Below are 22782 nucleotides of genomic sequence, written 5' to 3' on the forward strand. Positions count from 1 at the left end.
GCACTCTTTTATTTATATAAAGCACATATTTATTGTTACACAGTTCCAATTCCAGAACTGAAACAAATCAAGCAAATATTGGTAAAGCTGAACAAATATATATATATATACATACAAAGTATCAAGTACTCACACATTGCATTCATTCAACATACATACTGAAACACACTATACATCAGCATTGAAATCTATACCTAATCACAAAAATCTTATGTGGCCACAATGACTAGGAAATAACAGCGCTGTTACTTTAAGAAAAAATCTTTGCAAAGATAATAAAAAACTGCAAACAGTCCATTTCCAAAAAGTAATAATATAGTAGTGTCAAATAGTAACTTTATGTTGATGAAGTCAGAATAGGTCTCCAAGCATTTGTGTCAGGAAAAGCGTTAGTATGGTGAACAGGCAAGCAGGATAATAAGCAGAAAATAAGCATATAAATGTCCAGCTCCTTATTGCAATGCTTTTTATAATAAGCGTTAATATGAAAAACAGGCAAGCAGGTTACGGAGCAGGAGATAAACATATGTATGTCCAGTTCCTTATTGCAATGCTTCTTAAACTTTATGGTGTATACATTGTGAATATAGGGACCGTTACCTTCCGCAACTGGGCTTCACAGGAATTTACCACAATGTTTCTCATGACATGGTATGATATTCCCTGAAACCTCCAGCCCCTTCCTTTGCCACACCTTTGATTTTTTGTTCTGTTACCTGCAGTCTCTCTCCAAGAGTTTAAACAAACACACTGCTTAGCCTGTACCTCTATCTTCCAAATGCTTCCAGCGTAGTCTCGCCAGACCTGTTATTCATGTAGCTCCACTTCACAGCAGCAAACTTATTTCTTCAACTCTGTGAAAAACTCCTTGTGGAAGCTGCATTCATGTGAGTACTTCACAATCAAATGCAACAATGTAAAAGAAAGAAGAGGAGGAGTTTTACTCTTTAAAAGACTAGCACACAGGTTGATGGACAGCCCTGATGAAGCCCATTTTTGCAAAAGATTCTGGGAGAAACGTACGTTGGCTGTTTTGGTATTTGATTGTGAAGTACTCACATGAATGCAGCTTCCACAAGGAGTTTTTTCACAGAGTTGAAGATATAAGTTCACTGCTGTGTAGTGGAGCTACATGAATAACAGGTCTGGCGAGACTACGCTGGAAGCATTTGGAAGATAGAGGTACAGGCTAAGCAGTGTGTTTGTTTAAACTCTTGGAGAGAGACTGCAGGTAACAGAACAAAAAATCAAAGGTGTGGCAAAGGAAGGGGGGTTTGGGTGGGTTTAGAATAGGGGTATGTGAGTGGTGGGTTGTAGTGGGGGGGTATTGTATATTTATTTCAATGCAAAAGAGCAGAATTCTTTGGGGCATGCCCCGCAAAAGTCCCTTTTAAGGGCTGGTAAGGTAAAAGAGCTAACTTTTTTAATTTAGAATAGGGTAGGGAAATTTTTTTTATTTTGGGGGGCTTTATTATTTTATTAGGGGGCTTAGAATAGGTGTAATTAGCTTAAAAATCTTGTAATATTTTTTTTATTTTTTGTAATTTAGTGTTTGTTTTTGTAATTTAGTTTAGTTTATTTTATTGTATTTTAGTTTAGATATTTGTAGTTTATTTAATTTATTGATAGTGTAGGTGTATTTGTAACTTAGGTTAGGATTTATTTTACAGGTAATTGGGTAATTATTTTAACTAGGTAGCTATTAAATAGTTAATAACTATTTAATAGCTATTCTACCTAGTTAAAATAAATGCCAAGTTACCTGTAAAATAAATATAAACCCTAAAATAGATACATTATAATTATTAATTACATTGTAGCTAGCTTAGGGTTTATTTTATAGGTAAGTATTTAGATTTAAATAGGAATAATTTAATTAATAATATTAATATTAATTAGATCTATTTTAATAAGAATTTAGTTAGGGATGTTAGAGTTAGATAGGTTTATTATACTTAATATATATATATATATATATATATATATATATATATATATATATATATATATATATATATATATATAGTTTTTTCTCACTACCTCCCACCTGGCTGGACTGGAGGAGCAACAAGAATCAGCTTCCTATTTTGCACTGTGACAAAGGGGAAGAGAAATATCTTTACTATAATGTGTTCTGCTCTAAGAACAAACAGGAGATGACATCTTTTGGATTACAGTATTTATCAAGATTCAAACCAAGCACCTACATCCTGAAGTTGCAGAGTTCCAGGGATACGCTGCAGACTCCACGGATTTACTGGAGACCTGAGGACACGCAGGAGGACTACAAAAGCTGAGAGTACACTAACAGAAGTGCTTTTTGCATACCTCATAAGTTGAGGTTGAACCAGGTGAGAGCGGATTTTTCCCACTGCTATATTATAAGTAAATGATCTGAACGTATTACACGAAGTGTGCCCCTGGGCGCTTGTCTTGTCTCATACTCTTTCAGATTTCTAAGAGGAACCTCGCCCCGCGGGGGATCATTCTTCTTCTCTCAGACGAGCAGCCTACTTCTCCATAGCACACAGGAACCAGTATTGTGGATATTAATGAAAAATACATATCCATAGAATTGCCACATTTGACTGAATGATACTGTTTTCTGTTTAACCTGCAAGTGTCTTGTGTACACATATATTTTCCAGTAGTGGATGGGAAGATATATTAAGATTAACAGCATACTCATACACTTCTAGCGCTGATCTCTATAATCTATATATATATATATATATATATATATATATATATATATATATATATATATATATATATATATATAATAACGATATTAACTATATTAACCCTAATATAATTAGGGTTAATATAGTTAATATATATAATATAATAACGATATTAACTATATTAACCCTAATATAATTAGGGTTAATATAGTTAATATACGTATATAATAACTATATTAACTATATTAACCCTAATATAATTAAGGTTAATATAGTTAATATAGCTGGCGGCGGTGTAGGGGGATTAGATTAGGGGTTAATCTATTTAATATAGGTGGCGGCGGTGTAGGGGGATTAGATTAGGGGTTAATCTATTTAATATAGGTGGCGGCGGTGTAGGGGGATTAGATTAGGGGTTAATCTATTTAATATAGGTGGCGGCGGTGTAGGGGGATTAGATTAGGGGTTAATCTATTTAATATAGGTGGCGGCGGTGTAGGGGGATTAGATTAGGGGTTAATCTATTTAATATAGGTAGGCGGTGTAGGGAGATTAGATTAGGGGTTAATCTATTTAATATAGGTGGCGGCGGTGTATGGGGATTATATTAGGGGGTAATACATTTATTATCGGTGGCGGTGGTGTAGGGGGATTTAGCTTAGATGCAAAAGAGCTGTTTACTTTGTGACAATGCCCCGCCAAAAGCCCTTTTAAGGGCTGGTAAAAGAGTTGATTTCTTTAGGGCATGCCCCGCAAAAATCCCTTTTAAGGGCTGGCAATAGAGCTGTTTACTTTTGGGTAATGCCACACAAAAAGCCCTTTTCAGGGCTATTTGTAGGGTTAGACTTAGGTTTAGTGGTAGGGATAGTTTAGTATTTTAGGGGTTAATTAATTTAATATAGGTGGCGGCGGTATAGCGGGATTAGATTAGGGTTTAATTAATTTAAAATAGGTAGCGGCGGTATAGGGGGATTAGATTAGGGGTTAATTATTTAATATAGTTGGCGGCGGGGTAGGAGCTCACATTAGGGGGTAGGTAATGTAGGTGGCGGCGGTATAGGGGCTCACATTAGGGGGTAGTTAATGTAGGTGGCGGCGGGGTCCCGGAGCGGCGGTTTAGGGGTTAATAACTTTATTAGGTGGCGGTGGGGTCCGGGAGCGGCGGTTTAGGGGTTAATGCATTTATTGTTAGGATAGTGAGGGGGGGTAGCGGATAGCGGGTTAGACATGTCGGGCTATGTTAGGGAGGCGTGTTAGAGAGTACGTGATATTTTATACTTTAGTCAGGTTTTGTAGGCGCCGGCACTTTAGCCTCTGACGGCGCCGTATATAGGATAGCTCGAGTTGGGAGCTGAAACTGTGGGCGGCGGGGGTTCCCTCGCTTGCGCCGCAAACTACGATCTTTATCGGATCGCGCCCTTGGAGAGAGACTGCAGGTAACAGAACAAAAAATCAAAGGTGTGGCAAAGGAAGGGGCTGGAGGTTTCATGTAATATCATACCATGTCATGAGAAACATTGTGGTAAATTCCTGTGAAGCCCAGTTGCGGAAGGTAACTGTCCCTATATTCACAATGTATACACCATAAAGTTTAAGAAGCATTGCAATAAGAAACTGGACATACATATGTTTATCTCCTGCTCCGTAACCTGCTTGCCTGTTTTTCATATTAACGCTTATTATAAAAAGCATCTGCTTATTATCCTGCTTGCCTGTTCACCATACTAACGCTTTTCCTGACACAAATGCTTGGAGACCTATTTTGACTTCATCAACATAAAGTTACTATTTGACACTACTATATTATTACTTTTTGGAAATGGACTGTTTGCAGTTTTTTATTATCTTTGCAAAGATTTTTTCTTAAAGTAACAGCGCTGTTATTTCCTAGTCATTGTGGCCACATAAGATTTTTGTGATTAGGTATAGATTTCAATGCTGATGTATAGTGTGTTTCAGTATGTATGTTGAATAAATGCAATGTGTGAGTACTTGATACTTTGTATGTATATATATATATTTGTTCAGCTTTACCAATATTTGCTTGATTTGTTTCAGTTCTGGAATTGGAACTGTGTAACAATAAATATGTGCTTTATATAAATAAAAGAGTGCTGTATTCCCTGTCTTTTTAAAGGCCTAATATTAGATTGAGGCTTTTTTTCTTCTCTTATAGTGTTGTATAAATTGATTAATTAAGGGTGTGCACCATTACAGGCTGTATTATACCTGTGAAAATGTAAGCACTGTGTATGAGGAATAAGTGTTACTTTTTACCAAATATTTCTGATTTTAATTGTTTTATTTAATGTTTTTATTTATTATAGAAACAGAGAAACCTGGATTATAATTATTGTTATATACTGTATATATCTTGGTAATTAGATTTTTAACTAACTTTTATATAAGTACATTTTACTTTTATTATTGTAGTATTTTTGTGCATGTCTTCTTTACTCAGGACTCTGCTTATCTTTATAATATGTGTCCATTAACAACATAAAATAATAGAGCTATTTGAAACATATGCTGTAAAAACTTTAGCAACATCTCTAATTAATATTTTATATTTTATTGCTGTAAATTTTTAAGTGAATTAGTGCTCAAGTTGTTCATTGAACGGTGTCTTAAGTTGTGTTAAGTTTGCTATCATTATATATCCATTACAAATGTAGGATGTAATGGAGCAATACATAGAAAAAAATTGCTTAATGAAGTCATCCAGTGATTCCACAGAACTGTTCTTCAGTGGTTAGAGCTGCAACTCTTTTTAATAGACATCTTAAATCATTAGAATGTAACAGTAAATAAAACAAATAGGAATTGATACATACAATGTATCTTGCCCTGTACAATATGATCTTGTTTACATTATGTTTATCATGAGAAAACATAAACATCATTATTTTGCAAATTACTCAAAGACTGATGAAAAAAAATATTTGCATAGTATCATTGTGTTACGTAGCTTCCTTATAAATTGATACTATTTTTCAATTACCCTTTATTCTTTATATCATGTCGTACCAAACAATGATTTGTATTTGTGTACGGCTGCATGATTACTTCTTGTTGTTTGATTATTTATTTCTGCAAGAGAAATATATCCAGATTATTATTTAAGTACAATACTAAATTTCTAACTTGTGTAAACTATGTATTGTTTAGTTATGTTTTATCTAACCATTTGCTGCTATATGTGGTTCAGAAAAACCCTTATCTTCATGCTACATGGAAATAAAATATGTTGAATATTAACTGATTTTTCCTAAAGGGTGTTTTGTTGTATCACTGGTTGAATAATGTATATTCCAGCATGTGCATTAAACTTGAATTCTAATTTTTTTCCTTATTTCATTCTAGTTTGGTATCATTTATTCTTTTAAATGTTATGCCATACTTTATTTTCTTCCTAACCCTACTAGTGATAGTTGTAGTAAAAGAAAATTCCCACTTTTATTTTTATTTTAGCCTCTTGTCTCTGTCTCAGTAACTTGTAATGTACTTTTACATAAAACATTCTCAGTATTTATTAGCAACTATTGTTTTATATCATAAGCATCATTATAAGTATTATTGCTCATAGTTTAAAATGCATTCTGTTGCTTTAAATGATAATCACCAAATTTTCTTCTTTGTAGTATAACTTTTTAAAGGTAATCAAGAATAAGTCCTGTTTTAGTTATAACACTTTTAATTTAATGTAGAATTATAAAAATGTATTTTGTACTGCCATCACATAAATGTTAATTATTTTAATAATTAAGCAATCATTCAACAATTTATTGTATCCTTTGGAATTCTTTGAAGCAGATATTTTAGTACTTTATTATTATCCACACTGGTGTGGTTTGAGATTAATGTTTATTTAACATATTATTTTATGTATAATTCAGAATAATACATTACAACTCTTGCCATTAAGGTCTTACAGTAATTGAAATACTTTAAATTCTCAGTATAGCTGTAAAATTGCAGGTGAGCTCATTTTCATGAGAATCCATATAAAATTGTTCATTTTATTACCATATTTCCTGACTGACCCAGTGTTATTGTCGACTGATAAGACTAGGTCTACAAGAAATATCTAACAAATTATTTGCAACTACGTAAGGCCTATCACAATTAATTAGCTCACCTGAGGGACGTAATAAATAATTACAATATCAGCAGTACTGTTTTACAGTTAAACTCCTTGATTTGAGTTTGATTTAAAGTGTATGTAAATTTTGATGCTAAAGTGTCAGGTTTTTAAAAATTCGATTAAAAACAAGGGCACTTTAATTCATCAAAATTTACATTTCAGTCGTGTTGTGAAAAAATACTTACCTTTTAAACTTGACAGCTGCTCCAGCTTCCCCCGGTCATCGCAAGCCATTTCTGACGTCAGAAATAATGGATCAGTCATCCTCGAATCACGGCTTCCCCCCCCGGGGGAATCAGTGTCTGATTAAATGCCGTGATTGGAGGAAGCCGGATTCCTCATTTTAGACCCAGGAAGAGGCTTTGCGAGGGGCGGAGGAAGCTGGAGCGGCTGTCAAGATTAAAAGGTAAGTTTTTTTTTTCTCAACACAAGTTAAATGTAAATTTTTATAAACTAAAGTGTCCCTGTTTTTAATCACATTTTTAAAAACTGTGCACTTTAGCATCACATTTTATATTCACTTTATGTTTTCCTTTTTAATAAGGCAACAGGACATTATCTATATAGGTGTAAAGAAACTAGGGGACAGGAGATATATTTAGAATTTCTTTTGCTTTCTAATAAGCCATTTTCATTATTCTTTATGTTATTGGAGCTTTGCCCCTTTGTACAATGTAGTATGCTAGTTGCAATAAAGCTACACTTGCATTCTTATTCATTTTAGCCCAGACCACAATATTAATTGTATATTGTAAGACAACCATCTGTGCACAGTTTATTTCTTTGCAATTCTGCACTTAAAGGGACATTCCAGTCCAAATTTAAATGTACATGAATTAAAAACATCTTTGAATAGAAACATATTTACAATATACATGTATTGACTACAAAGCTTCTAGTAAACGTTATTGCTGTTTTAGTGTTAACATTTTTCTCTGCATGTGCACGTGAAGCATAGCTAGATATTCTCAGTGCACCAGCATTTTAAATACTGCAGATGCTCAGAGCACCAGTGGGGCTTGTATCATGTCAGCAATTAACAAATGAGTACCAGATGGTACAAGCACCTTAGGCTCTCTGAACAAGTCCCTTTAAAACAATTCCTTTAGCTTTGGATAATTCTGCATATCTTTCTTTAGCCGTGATATCTTAGTACCAGGACCTAGGTATCATTTTTAATCGAATGTATTTTAATTATTTTCTCTTATCCAATCTGGGGTGCTAACTGTAACAGTTCATACTTTTTTCTCCTTATAATGCCTTAGAGAGAGGTTATTCTGAAATATAAATTAAAGGGCCCTACCCTTAACATTATCTAAGTAAAAATGGTCTAATATCTTATGAAAGATTTTGAGTACAACATATATATAAAGAAAAAAGAATGAAAAAATATTTATTTTATTATTACAAATATGCAGTATTATCTTAAAAAATAAAAATATTTTATTGCTAAATAAATTAAATGAAAATGTATAAAAATATGTATCCAATATAGCAGAGTTACAATAGTTTAGTCATGCTTGCATATAAACAAATATTATACCAGACAGTCTGACAGCATTGTGGTACAGATACTCTTTTCTACCCCTGTATATATTCAGGGAAGGGATATTTATACCCTTCTAAACAATCGTTTGGCAATACATCGTGAGTAATTAGCAAAAACCTTGAGCTAAAACACAAAAAGTAGAATATTGGCACCATTGAGAGTGGTCATAAGACCTTGGTTGAAAAAAACAAAAGTTAATTTTACTATAGCATATTATTTTACTTGACTTCTTATTTATTTTATTTCAAACAATGATATGTATTAATGTATATCATAAAAAACATTATACTGAAATAAATGTATTCATTTAGAAATTCAGTAAAGCATTTTCTCTTTCAATTGTAATAACTACCTTTACTGATGAAGTCCCTAATAGCTAAACTATATAGCATTATAAACATGAACAAATGATGTGCCTGTAGCAGTGTCCCTATATATATATATATATATATATAGCATTATAAACATGAACAAATGATGTGCCTGTAACAGTGTCCCTATATATATATATATATATATATATATATATATATATATATATATATATAGCATTATAAACATGAACAAATGATGTGCCTGTAACAGTGTCCCTATATATATATATATATATATATATATATATATATAGCATTATAAACATGAACAAATGATGTGCCTGTAACAGTGTCCCTATATATATATATATATATATATATATATATATAGCATTATAAACATGAACAAATGATGTGCCTGTAACAGTGTCCCTATATATATATATATATATATATATATATAGCATTATAAACATGAACAAATGATGTGCCTGTAACAGTGTCCCTATATATATATATATATATATATATATATATATATATATATATAGCATTATAAACATGAACAAATGATGTGCCTGTAACAGAGTCCCTATATATATATATATATATATATATATATATATATATATATATATATATAGCATTATAAACATGAACAAATGATGTGCCTGTAACAGTGTCCCTATATATATATATATATATATATATATATAGCATTATAGACATGAACAAATGATGTGCCTGTAACAGTGTCCCTCTATATATATATATATATATATATATATATATATATATATATATATATATAGCATTATAAACATGAACAAATGATGTGCCTGTAACAGTGTCCCTATATATATATATATATATATATATATATATATATATATATATATCATTATAAACATGAACAAATGATGTGCCTGTAACAGTGTCCCTATATATATATATGTGTGTGTGTGTGTGAAAAAAGAGAAAGAGAACAGCACTCCTGAGATAGAACAAAAGCTAGAATAACTTCCATGCCTGTTCATTTAAATTGCAACTCAGGGTGCACGTTCTTTTAGCACACTATGCCCCTTCACAGAGAAAAAATATCCTGTAGCATATCAGTCTGACCCTGCCCAATGACAGTCCAGCGCCGAAATACCAGGCAATTCTTCTCTGAACAACAGAAACAACAACCCCAGACGATCGTTTCGGCGTTCTGTGGGCCTCGTCGTTTTTGTTCTATCTCAGGAGTGCTGTTCTCTCTTTTCTGATATTTATGCAAATTACTCTTGGGTCTCCCTAAGAGTAATGGGGGAAACCAGACGTGGACTCCTTGCACACATGCCCTAGAGAGATACAACTGCACCTCACTGACAAGGCCCACAGAAGGCTGAAACGATCGTCTGGGGTTGTTGTTTCTCTTGTTCAGAGAAGAATTGCCTGGTATTTCGGCACTGGACTGTCATTGGGCAGGGTCAGACTGATATGCTACAGGATATTTTTTCTCTGTGGAAAGGCATCAACGTGTGCTAAAAGAACGCGCACCCTGAGTTGCAATTTAAATGAACAGGCATGGAAGTTATTCTAGCTTTTGTTCTATCTCAGGAGTGCTGTTCTCTCTTTTATATATATATATATATATATTCCATTATTTATTATCAGGTCTTTCTTTTTATGCTTGCAGACAAAACAAAATAAATCTCTTCTATGTTACAGCCTTTAGGGACAGTGTTTTATTTCCTTTTATAGCTAATTTGAAATTAACCTTTAATGCTAAAATGTTTAAATGATGTTCTATTATGTATGCAAACATAAATCTGAAAAGAAACTTTGGTAAATATTATCATCCCCTATGGCCCATCTGTAGTTTTCTTGACCCCTTTTGTTAGGGTTGAGTGTCCACATCCCTTTGATTGTTTAAATTATTTAAATTATTTTCTATGATTGTTTGTAATGAAACACAAATACGCATAGATGGTGTTGAGTACCTGTATTCTTTTTCATTTTAACTTTCTGTTATCATAGTTTATCCTTCACTATTCCCCTTTTTGCATGCGTACATATAGTTTAATTATTTCCATACAGAAATATATCAAATGTGGCACCAAACCTATTCAAAACCTCCACAAATCTTACCAACTCAGAGGTTTCCACTAGACATGGAAGGTATTAGATGCATATAACAATGCAAATAATATACTGTACCTTTTTGTCATGGTAAATACACCTTTAAGGCCATGATCTTGATACTGACTTGGGTGCTCCTTAGGAGCTTATATGGGAATGACTGAACCTATTAGTTTCAGGCAACATGCAATTAGGCTGTCAGCAACATTTGCTTCTGTGAAAATTATTGAGCTCAAATGGAAGATCAGCTGAACATTTATCTAATTCATGGCTGTTCCACTATCATCTTTCAACATTCATGTGTCCTGTCTCCAGCAGCTGACAGTATATGCCCTGGTCTTCAACAGCTAAAAGCCTTTGTCCTGGTCTCAGGCAATTTACAGTCTGTGCCCAGGCCTCCATCAGTTAAGCCTTCCTCTGGCTCTACAGAAAAAAAAGCCTGTGTGTGTCCTGTTCTTCAATAGCTAACAGCCTGACTCCAGATTTTCAGCTTTGTCTGTGCACACTATCGGCTAGATTACGAGTTGTGCGGTAAGGTAAAAACAGGTCCTGACACTGCTTTTTTACTACCGCTGCTATTACGAGTCTTGTAGGTTTAGGTGCCCTGCACACTTTTTTGGCCTTACCGCAAACCGACTTACGTAAACTTTGTAAAGCCTTTTTACTATCGGACTTCCATAGCACCGGTATTACGAGTCTGTCCTGGGAGGCCAAAAAGTGAGTGGTACACCCTCTACCTCCAAGATCTGTAACGCATTTTAAAGTCAGTAGTTATGAGTTTTACACTACAACGCCGTAGCATAAAACTCATAACTAAAGTGCTAAAAAGTACACTAACACCCATAAACTACCTGTTAACCCCTAAACCGAAGCCCTCCCACATCGCAAACACTATAATAAAATTATTAACCCCTAATCTGCCGCTCCAGACATCACCGCCACTTGAATAAACATATTAACCCCTAAACCGCTGCACTCCTGCCTCGCAAACACTAGTTAAATATTATTAACCCCTAATCTGTCGCCCCTAACATCGCCGCCACCTACATTATACTTATTAAACCCTAATCTGCCGCCCCCAATGTCACCGCCACTATATTAAATTTATTAACCCCTAAACCTAAGTCTAACCCTAACACCCCGTAATTGAAATATAATTTAAATAAATCTAACTAAAATTACTATAATTAACTACATTATTCCTATTTAAAACTAAATACCTATAAAATAAACCCTAAGATAGCTACAATATAACTAATAGTTACATTGTAGCTAGCTTAGGGTTTATTTTTATTTCACAGGCAAGTTTGTATTTATTTTAACTAGGTAGAATAGTTACAAAATAGTTATTAACTATTTAATAACTACCTAGATAAAATAAATACACATTTACCTGTAAAATAAAACCTAACCTAAGTTACAATAACACCTAACACTACACTACAATTAAATAAATTCCCTAAATTAAATACAATTAAATAAATTAAATTAGCTAAATCACAAAAAACCCCACTAAATTACAGAAAATAAAAAACAAATTACAGATCTTTAAACTAATTACACCTAATCTAATAGCCCTATCAAAATAAAAAAGCGCCCCCAAAATAAAAGAAAAACCCTAGCCTAAACTAAACTACCAATAGCCCTTAAAAGGGCCTTTTGCGGGGCATTGCCCCAAAGAAATCAGCTCTTTTTCCTGTAAAAAAAAATACAAACACCCGCCCAACAGTAAAACCCACCACCCACACAACAAACCCCACAAATAAAATACTAACTAAAAAAACCTAAGCTCGCCATTGCTCTGAAAAGGGCATTTGGATGGGCATTGCCCTTAAAAGGGCATTTAGCTCTATTGCGGCCCAAAGTCCCTAATCTAAAAAATAAACCCACCCAATACACCCTTAACAAAATCCTAACACTAACCCCCGAAGTCTTCATCCAAGTGGCAAAATGTCCTCAACAAAGCCGGCAGAAGTGGTCTTCCAGACGGGCAGAACTCTTCATCCAGACGGCATCTTCTATCTTCATCCTTCCGGCGTGGAGCGGGTCCATCTTCACATCTTCAAGACATCCGACGCGGAGCATCCTCTTCAAACGATGGCTTCTTCATAATGAATATCACTTTAAGTGACGTCATCCAAGATGGCGTCCCTTAGATTCCGATTGGCTGATAGAATTCTATCAGCCAATCGGAATTAAGGTAGAAAAAATCCTATTTGCTGATGCAATCAGCCATTAGGATTGAGCTTGCATTCTATTGGCTGATTGGAACAGCCAATAGAATCAAGCTCAATCCTATTGGATGATTAAATCAGCCAATAGGATTGAACTTCAATCCTATTGGCTAATTGCATCAACCAATAGGATTTTTTCTACCTTAATTCCGATTGGCTGATAGAATTCTGTCAACCAATCGGAATCTAAGGGACACCATCTTGGATGACGTCACTTAAGGAACGGTCATTCAGTAATAAGCCGTCGTTTGAAGCGGATGCTCCGCACCTGATGTCTTGAAGATGGAGCCTCTCTGCGTCCGATGGATGAAGATAGAAGATGCCGTCTGGATGAAGAAATTCTGCCCGTCTGGAGGACCACTTCGCTCGGCTTGGATGAAGATTTCTCCCGGCTTCGTTGAGGACTTCGGCCCTGTTGGATGAAGACTTCTGACGCTTTCTTGAGGATGGATGTCCGGTCTTCAGAACAGTAAGTCGATCTTCAGGGGGTTAGTGTTAGGTTTTTTTTTTAAGGGTGTATTGGGTGGGTTTTATTTTTTAGATTAGGGTTTGGGCAGCAAAAGAGCTAACTGCCCTTTTAAGGGCAATGCCCATCCAAATGCCCTTTTCAGGTCAATGTGGAACTTAGGTTTTTAGATAGTATTTTATTGGGGGGTTGGTTGTGTAGGTGGTGGGTTTTACTGTTGGGGGGGTTGTTTGTATCTTTTTTTTTACAGGTAAAAGAGCTGATTACTTTGGGGCAATGCCCCGCAAAAGGCTTTTTTAAGGGCTATTGATAGTTTAGTTTAGGCTAGGGGTTCTTTTTATTTTGGTTAATAACTATTTAATAACTATTCTACCTAGTTAAAATAAATACAAACTTGCCTGTAAAATAAAAATAAACCCTAAGCTAGATACAATGTAAATAGTTATATTGTAGCAAGCTTAGGGTTTATTTTATAGATAAGTATTTCGTTTTAAATAGGCATTATTTAGTTAATAATATTAATTTTTATTTAGATTTATTGTAATTATATTTAAGTTAGGGGGTGTTAGGGTTAGACTTAGTTTTAGTGGTTAATACATTTAGTATAGTGGCGGCGATGTTGGGGGCGGAAGATTAGGGGTTAATAAATGTTGGTAGGTGGCGGCGATGTTAGGGACGGCAGATTAGGGGTTAATATTTAACTAATGTTTGCGAGGCGGGAGTGCGGCAGTTTAGGGGTTAACATGTTTATTATAGTTGCGGCGATGTCCGAAGCAGCAGATTAGGGGTTAAAAAATGTATTACTGTTCTGAAGACCGGACATCCATCCTCAAGAAAGCGTCAGAAGCCTTCATCCAACAGGGCCGAAGTCCTCAACAAAGCCGGGAGAAGTCTTCATCCAAGCTGGGCGAAGTGGTCCTCCAGACGGGCAGAAATCTTCATCCAGACGGCATCTTCTATCTTCATCCATCTTCAAGACATCCGGCACGGAGCATCCTCTTCAAACGACGGCTTCTTACTGAATGACAGTTCCTTTACGTGATGTCATCCAAGATGGCGTCCCTTAATTTTCGATTGGCTGATAGAATTCTATTAGCCAATCGGAATTAAGGTAGAAAAAATCCTATTGGCTGATGCAATCAGCCAATAGGATTGAGCTTGCATTCTATTGCCTGATTGGAACAGCCAATAGAATGCAAGTTCAATCCTACTGGCTGATGGGATCAGCCAATAGGATTGAACTTCAATCCTATTGGCTGATTGCATCAACCAATAGGATTTTTTCTACCTTAATTCCGATTGGCTGATAGAATTCTATCAGCCAATCGGAATCTAAGTGACGCCATCTTGGATGACGTCACTTAAAGGAACCGTCATTCAGTAAGAAGCCGTCGTTTGAAGAGGATGCCCGCGCCGGATGTCTTGAAGATGGAGCCGCTCCGCGTCGGATGGATGAAGATAGAAGATGCCGTTTGGATGAAGACTTCTGCCCGTCTAGAGGACAACTTCGCCCGGCTTGGATGAAGACTTCTCCCAGCTTTGTTGAGGACTTCGGCTTGGTTGGATGAAGACTTCTGTCGCTTCCTTGAGGATGGATGTCCGGTCTTCAGAACAGTAAGTCGATCTTCAGGGGGTTAGTGTTAGGTTTTTTTTAAGGGTGTATTGGGTGGGTTTTTTTTTTTTAGATTAGGGTTTGGGCAGCAAAAGAGCTAACTGCCCTTTTAAGGGCAATGCCCATCCAAATGCCCTTTTCAGGGCAATGGGGAGCTTAGTTTTTTTTAGATAGTATTTTATTTGGGGGGTTGGTTGTGACGGTGGTGGGTTTTACTGTTGGGGGGTTGTTTGTATTTTTTTTTACAGGTAAAAGAGCTGATTACTTTGGGGCAATGCCCCGCAAAAGGCCCTTTTAAGGGCTATTGGTAGTTTAGTTTAGGTTAGGTTTTTTATTTTATTTTGGGTGGGCTTTTTTATTTTGATAGGGCTATTAGATTAGGTGTAATTAGTTTAAATATCTATAATTTGTTTATTATTTTCTGTAATTTAGTAGGTTTTTTGTACTTTAACTAATTTAATTTAAATTAAGTAATTGTATTTAATTTAGTTATTTTATTTAATTATAGTGTAGTATAGTAGGTATTATTGTAACTTAGGTTAGGTTAGGTTTTATTTTACAGGTACTTTTGTATTTATTTTAGCTAGGTAGTTATTAAATAGTTAGCTATTTAATAACTATTCCACCTAGTTAAAATAAATACAAACTTGCCTGTAAAATGAAAATAAACCCTAAGCTAGATACAATGTAACTATTAGTTATATTGTAGCTATCTTATGGTTTATTTTATAGGTAAGTATTTAGTTTTAAATTGGAATAATTTAGTTAATTATAGTAATTTTATTTAGATGTATTTAAATTATATTTAAGTTAGGGGGTGTTAGGGTTAGGGATAGACTTAGGTTTAGTATAGTGGCAGCGACGTTGGGGAGGCAGATTAGGGGTTAATAAGTGTAGGTAGGTTGCTGCAACATTGGGAGCGGCAGATTAGGGGTTAATAAATATAATGTAGGTGGCAGTGATGTTGGGGCAGCAGATTAGGGGTTCATAACTACAATGTAGGTGGTGGCGATGTCGGGGGCAGCAGATTAGGGGTTAATAAGTGTAATATTAGGGGTGTTTAGACTCAGGGTTCATGTTAGGGTGTTAGGTGTAGACATACATTTTCTTTCCCCATAGGAATCAATGGGGCTGCGTTACACTGCTTTTTTGCAGGTATTAGGGTTTTTTCAGCCGGCTCTCCCTGTTGATTCCTATGGGGAAATCGTGCACGAGCACGTACGACCAGCTCACCGCTGACTTAAGCAGCGCTGGTATCGGAGTGCGGTAAGGAGCACAATTTTGCTCAACGCTCACTTCATGCCTTTTAACACCAGGTTTGTAATAACCCGTAATACCAGCACTGTAGGTAAGTGAGCGGTGAAACAAAACTGCTCATTAGTACCGCACAGCTCAAAACGAAAAACTCATAATCTAGCCGTATATAAACCTATTAACCCCTAAACCGCCGAACTCCCACATCGCCAACACTATAATAAAGTATTAGCCCCTAAACTGCCAGCCCCTCACATCACAACTAATAAACTAAATATATTAACCCCTAAACCACCCCCCCCACATAGCAAAACACTAAATTAAACTATTAACCCCTAAACCTAACACCCCCCTAACTTTAAATTCAAAGTTACAATATAACTATCTTAAAATAAATAAAACTTACCTGTGAAATAAAAAAAAACTAAGATTAAACTATAAATTAAACTAACATAACTATTCTAATAAAATAAACTACAAATAAGGGGGCATGTCCAAGCCTTGGCCATGGCAGGTTGTGCACACTGGAGTCTCCTTCATCAAGAATCCTAATCTGCTGGTTATCCTTTATGCAATTTAATCATCTTAGTTGCTAAATTCTGTGAAAAGTTCTGCCGATCACTTCTAAACGGACGGCAAACTTTATAGGATAAAACCTCTCACACTGGAGCTCTAAATCTGACAGAAGGAAACCTGGGCCATGGCCTTCATGTTAGTCCTAACTATATGGCTTTGTTTATTTATCTAACAGTATAGTTCTCTGTCACTCATATTAAATATGGAGGAATCCTCCACAAAGATACATTTACTGTTGGCATAGTTCGAGGGGAGAATGCACAGCGGATATTGCAGCCTGCTAATAGTGCTGAGAGATCCGCTAGTGGAGCACATTTTATGTGGTGTTGTTACAGAAGAAGATGCGATCGCCGATGTGCTTAACATTCTACCATTCCCGTATGAGAGAAATAACTGCATCGAGTCACCTCACACTGACAACCTAGCTAAACCCTGAGTAACCCCCGAGTGAATTGCAAGTAATCTATGGCAGCACAGGGTAGCTTTCTCATGAGCAGACAAAGGGGAAAATTACACAAAAGTCAGTGAAAAGTTTATATCAGCATGGAGGATAGATCAGTCGACTGATTTGTTTCCAGGGATGTCCGCCACCCTGAAACTATATGTGACTCTTCACGTACCGGCTACACAAGTTACAACAAAGATGGCAATGTCTCCATCCTTAACATTACAATTTCTCACATGACTCTCCGGAACCTCAGGCAGCGTCTCATGTCCTTTTGGATGGGGCTGGTCGGAGCTCTTGAGAGAACCGGAGTGGGTTAAAAAACTCTGAACTATTCTTTGTGGCGGGACTTTGGGGACATGCATTTGAAAACTTACCTGTATGTGGAGCCTGCCGGAGGGATGTTCAGCCAGGGTAACCGGCTCATATCACACCTCTAGTTTGAGACTCCTTACAGCTGTGGCATATTGTACTCTCATGTTTTCCCAGTTATACAGAAATGTTTGGTTACATATGTGTGTAAACTTTTTGTTATAGTTAACACTTACGGGTTCTGCTAAGCTGTGCACACTGTTAAGCCCCCATGTTTGGTTTGGGTAATTTGTCTCATTTGTACCCTGCGGATTGATATCCCTTTCTTAACTGCTGTCAGATATAGTGCTACCCTAGTGTGTTACCGTTATAAGCTTATGTTTAGAACTATTTTCTAGATCTAAAGGACTTTATTAGGATCTATATGGTACACTCTATTATGCTGTGTATAAAATTTAATCTGTAACCTAGGCTCTATACTCTTTAAAATGTATTGTTATGAGTGTGACCCAGATATACTCGCTTGGTTGATACAGTGTTTATTTGAAACATGCCCTATGCAATTCCTCAGACATGTAATAATAAGATACACCCCCAGCCATGAAACCAGCTTTAGCCCTCAAAATTATTTTTGTGACCCATCAACTATGGTCCATTCGCCCATATAACACCCATAATGGCCTACATATTAAGACACTAGTTAATAGGCCAGGGGGTCTCCATTTTAGGTAAGTTCAGGGAGTCTTTCAGAGATCCATACAACTACATCCCATATGGGATCTCACGCATAAACAGGCATATCATGCTCCATAATCATAGTAACGTCCCACCTATAGTTCACCGCTCACAATTCACCCTAATATTCATAACCCATGCCAACAAGCTGAACTTTTTGCAGGTTGACAGACAATCTCCATTAGCCATATATTAGGTTTTGTTGGTCATTTTATTCTCCCAAGAGGTGCTTACCTGCTGAAAAACATTACTGTAACATTAGTTCATATTTTAAACATAATACTACAACCTTTTACTTTTATCATAAGGCCCTGATGTGGCCGCAGAGATGACTATCATAACTAGACATGTGCGTTTTGATTCGTTCCGGATCAAAATTCGGATGAATTTGTTAGATTCGGATCAATTCGAATTTCCGAATTACGGTAGTACCGAATCTACCGAATAAATCCGAATTAGTTCGAATTTATTCGTTACATTCGGATGGCCATGGATTACACTAGTATTGTACAGTATATTAGGTTATATCACTCTGCTATGGGTTACACCTAATATACAGTACATAATACTAGTCTAATACACAGCACATCCCACCTAACACATACCGAAATTCAGAATTTCCGAATCGAACCAAACCGAATCCAGCCAAATTTATTCGAATCCGAAACAAATCCGAAACAAATTAATTCTAACTTTTCCGAATTCAAATCGATCTGAAACGAAATTCGAAAACATCCGAATCGATCCAAACCGAAACGAAACAAATGTTTTGGCCATGCACAAGTCTAATCATGACCTTGTTATTGCCTACATCATGGCGGTCCACGAGTGGCCATACAAATAGTCATAATACCAGTAAGACCTTCTTAACGTAAAATTTAGATTTCAGATATTGTTTAAGTGTATTTTAGTGTCATTACTGTTTTATGGCAATCTTGGTGTGTTAATTTTAAATTTTCACAAAATCTCAATAAAAAATTATTAAAGGAAAAAGAAATAACCTACAAATAAAAAATCCTAAATTAAATTATTAAAAAAACCTAACACTACGAAAAAATAAAAATCCTAAATTACAAATTTAAATAAACATAACACTACGAAATAATTAAAAAAAATCTAACATTACAAAAAAAACACTAAAATTACGAAAAATAAAAAAAACACTAAGATTACAAAAAATAAAAAATGAAATTATCCAAAATAATAAAAATTACACCTAATCTAATTTACTGTTAGGGGGACTTTGTAATTTTTTAGGGAAAAGAGCTGTTTAACTTAGGGCAATGCCCTACAAAAGGCCCTTTTAAGAGCTTTTGGTAGTTTATTGTTAGGTGTTTTTATTTTGGGATGGCTTTTTTGTTTTTATAGGGCTATTACATTAGGTGTAATTTTTATTATTTTGGATAATTTCGTTTTTTATTTTTAGTAATCTTAGTGTTTTTTTATTTTTTGTAAGTTTAGCTTTTTTTTTTTAAATGTTAGATTTTTTTTAATTATTTTGTAGTGTTAGGTTTATTTAAATTTGTAATTTAGTTTTTTTTTAATCATGTAATTCAGGATTTTTATTTTTTTTTTTTATTTAAAGATTTTTATTGAGGAAAAGTGATACATACATTATATATGATAAACGCAATGCAGCAAATAAACATATGATTGAACTATAATATTTAATAAGTCCTCCATTTTTCAGTCCCCATAAACAGAAGTACAGATCTCTCTTGGACCTGTTTTGGTGCTTGTTTAAAACCAAGGGGATTAATATTCAACCAATAACATGAATAAAAGATTACATAAAATCAAACTGCATCATATGATAGATAAACAGAGTATAAAGAAACTACTTGTTAATAAAAAAAAACATTAGAAAGATGCATAAGTCAGGACTGGTTGCTATATTAACACACATCTCACAAAGACCAGCAGTTAACATTCATGAACTAATTACTATAGAGCTTAACTAAACAGATAAATAATTAATAATTGTATCCCCGAAAATATATTCTATCTATGATGTCCTGAGTGGTTAATAACATACGCTCTTAACAAGTTGTTATACTTCCCTCTCTGCTCATAAAAATATAGTACAGACCCTAATTTGCAATGCATATAACATGCAATTTTAAACCTTCTTCCATTGCTTAGTTCCTATTACTGCCATTTTGTGGTTTACACTAGGCTCCCCAACTCCGGTCCCGGCCGCGGACCCTGCCGGGGGGGCCCAAAATGTTATCCTATTTCTTTCAGGAACTGAGGCTACATTTATAGAATTTATCCATTTTTTAAGTGTAAAAGTATGTCCCCCTAGGAGCCACCCCCTAAACCCCACAGAAAACATACAAAGTTATAAAAGGGCATTAATGCTTTCACTGTGCCGCATACTTTTAGAGTTTTTCTGTACTTTATATAGTGCAAAATTAGGGATGCATGGAATCAGATAAATCAGGACTAAAAAAAAAATTAAAAAAAATTAGGGGATTGTGAAAACATAAGCTTACTCTAATATCTTATAAACACATAGGCTCTTTAAAAGAGGAAAAAGAAAAACGCATAAAAGGTGAAACAATTAACATTTTTGAGCCAACAACGTTAAAATATATAGGACAATACCAAGCTATTCTCCAGCTGTCTTTAAAGAGTCCCAGTCGTGATCCATTCTAAACTGTTTATTAAAGTTCCCTTTTGCTGGGCAAAGGGGCACGTCGGCCAGAATCTGCAAAACCACAGCTGTAGTATATGGTGTGTCCCCCACCAGTTCGTCTTTGCTTTTAAGGCTAAGTCCTTCTTCCCTGCAAGATGCATTAGACACCTGTACCATGTCGGCTGGAGCATAAAACTTTGTAGGAGCCTTTAGGTCTATTTCGTGGTGAACACTTTCGTTTTGCTTTCGCTTAGACGGCAAATCCTCATTCCGGTAAAAGTTGGAACCCGGATACTTATCCATCATTGGAGATTTAATTTTCTTCCGAAAGGATTTCTTGCAAGGCGGGACCTGTGAAGGTATCGCTATATCTGAAGAGATCTCTGTTTTTCTCAGGGTGGAAGAGACCACGGGGGTGCCCTTTGCCGCGGTCCCACCTACCATATTTGTCTTCTTTGCCTCTTCCAACTTGGTCCCTGTGTTGGGTTTAAACAGCTGTGAGTTTATTAGAAAGTCCCATGGAGCTCTCTGTAGTAAATCTTGAAAGCGATGTTCCATCTTGTCCAAAAAATTATCTAAATGAGATGCGTAGCTGGATTCTTTCTCATCGGCCATATTTGTTTCATATTGATAAATGCCCTAGTATACTTGATCTCCTTATGACAAAAAGGGGGAAAAAAGGTATATTTGCTCTGTTGGTCCATGTGGATAGTAATAAACTTGCTGTGTCCAGTCCTGACAGAAAACCTCGGTAGACCGAGGGGGGTAGCGTTGCCTGTCGTGAGCCGCCGCTACAGGTCTTTACTGCCCGATCCTGGGCTCTAGCTTCAAAAATACAGTGACTAGCTTAGGTAATTATATGCAATCCACCAGGCCAGTAAAACTGGACACTTTATATTGGTTGTGCACTGTGTTGGCTATCCCACAACGGCGGTTTGTTAGATAATCAGCAGGAGCACAAAGATGCGACTGTCCACAGTCGCTGTTCGGACACGCCCCCCATAATTCAGGATTTTTTATTTGTGGTTTATTTTATTTGAATAATTATGTTAGATTAATTAAAAGTTTAATCTTATTTTTTTTTTATTTCACAGGTAAGTCCCCTGTGTCACACATAGTTAGGACTAGAGGGCGTAGGGGTAAAGGCAAGGGCCCTGCTAGGCCAGGAAGGGTGATGGCTGCCCCCAGCACTAGTGCGAGGGTGGTTGGAAGTCCTTGTGGGGTGGGCCAAAGTGAGGAATCCCCAAGGGCAGTTACAGGCCTGACTTAAGCCGCATCTCTCCAAGGCAGCAGCTGCCGGATGCATCCGGTTTGGCACATCTAGCAGCGCTCCCTCCCGCCACCATCTCGGCTCTCTTAGTGCTGGCCCGGTCCCTGTCGTCCCCTGAGGCGGGGGCGGGTTAGTTCAGGAGGGCCGAGGGTGTAAGGAGGAAGTTATGGGCCCACTCAATCCTTTGGGTGCTGGGGCGGTTAGGCCCAAAACAAGCCACGTCCCTATGATGACGCGGCACGCACATCGTCATCGTCTGACGCTGAGTCAGAGCAAGGGTGTAGCCGCAGCAGGAGGAGACACCAGAGCAGAAGCGTCTTCACCCACTGAGCTCCCAGTAAGTTGGGGAGGCTCCGGGGGGAGGGCGGGGCTCCAGGGGGGAGGTAGGTTTGGGCAGGAGGCCTTTAGGGAGCATGAACACAGAGCAG

The sequence above is a fragment of the Bombina bombina genome, chromosome 2 (genome assembly GCF_027579735.1).
Source record: "Bombina bombina isolate aBomBom1 chromosome 2, aBomBom1.pri, whole genome shotgun sequence".
Classification (NCBI taxonomy): Eukaryota; Metazoa; Chordata; class Amphibia; order Anura; family Bombinatoridae; genus Bombina; species Bombina bombina.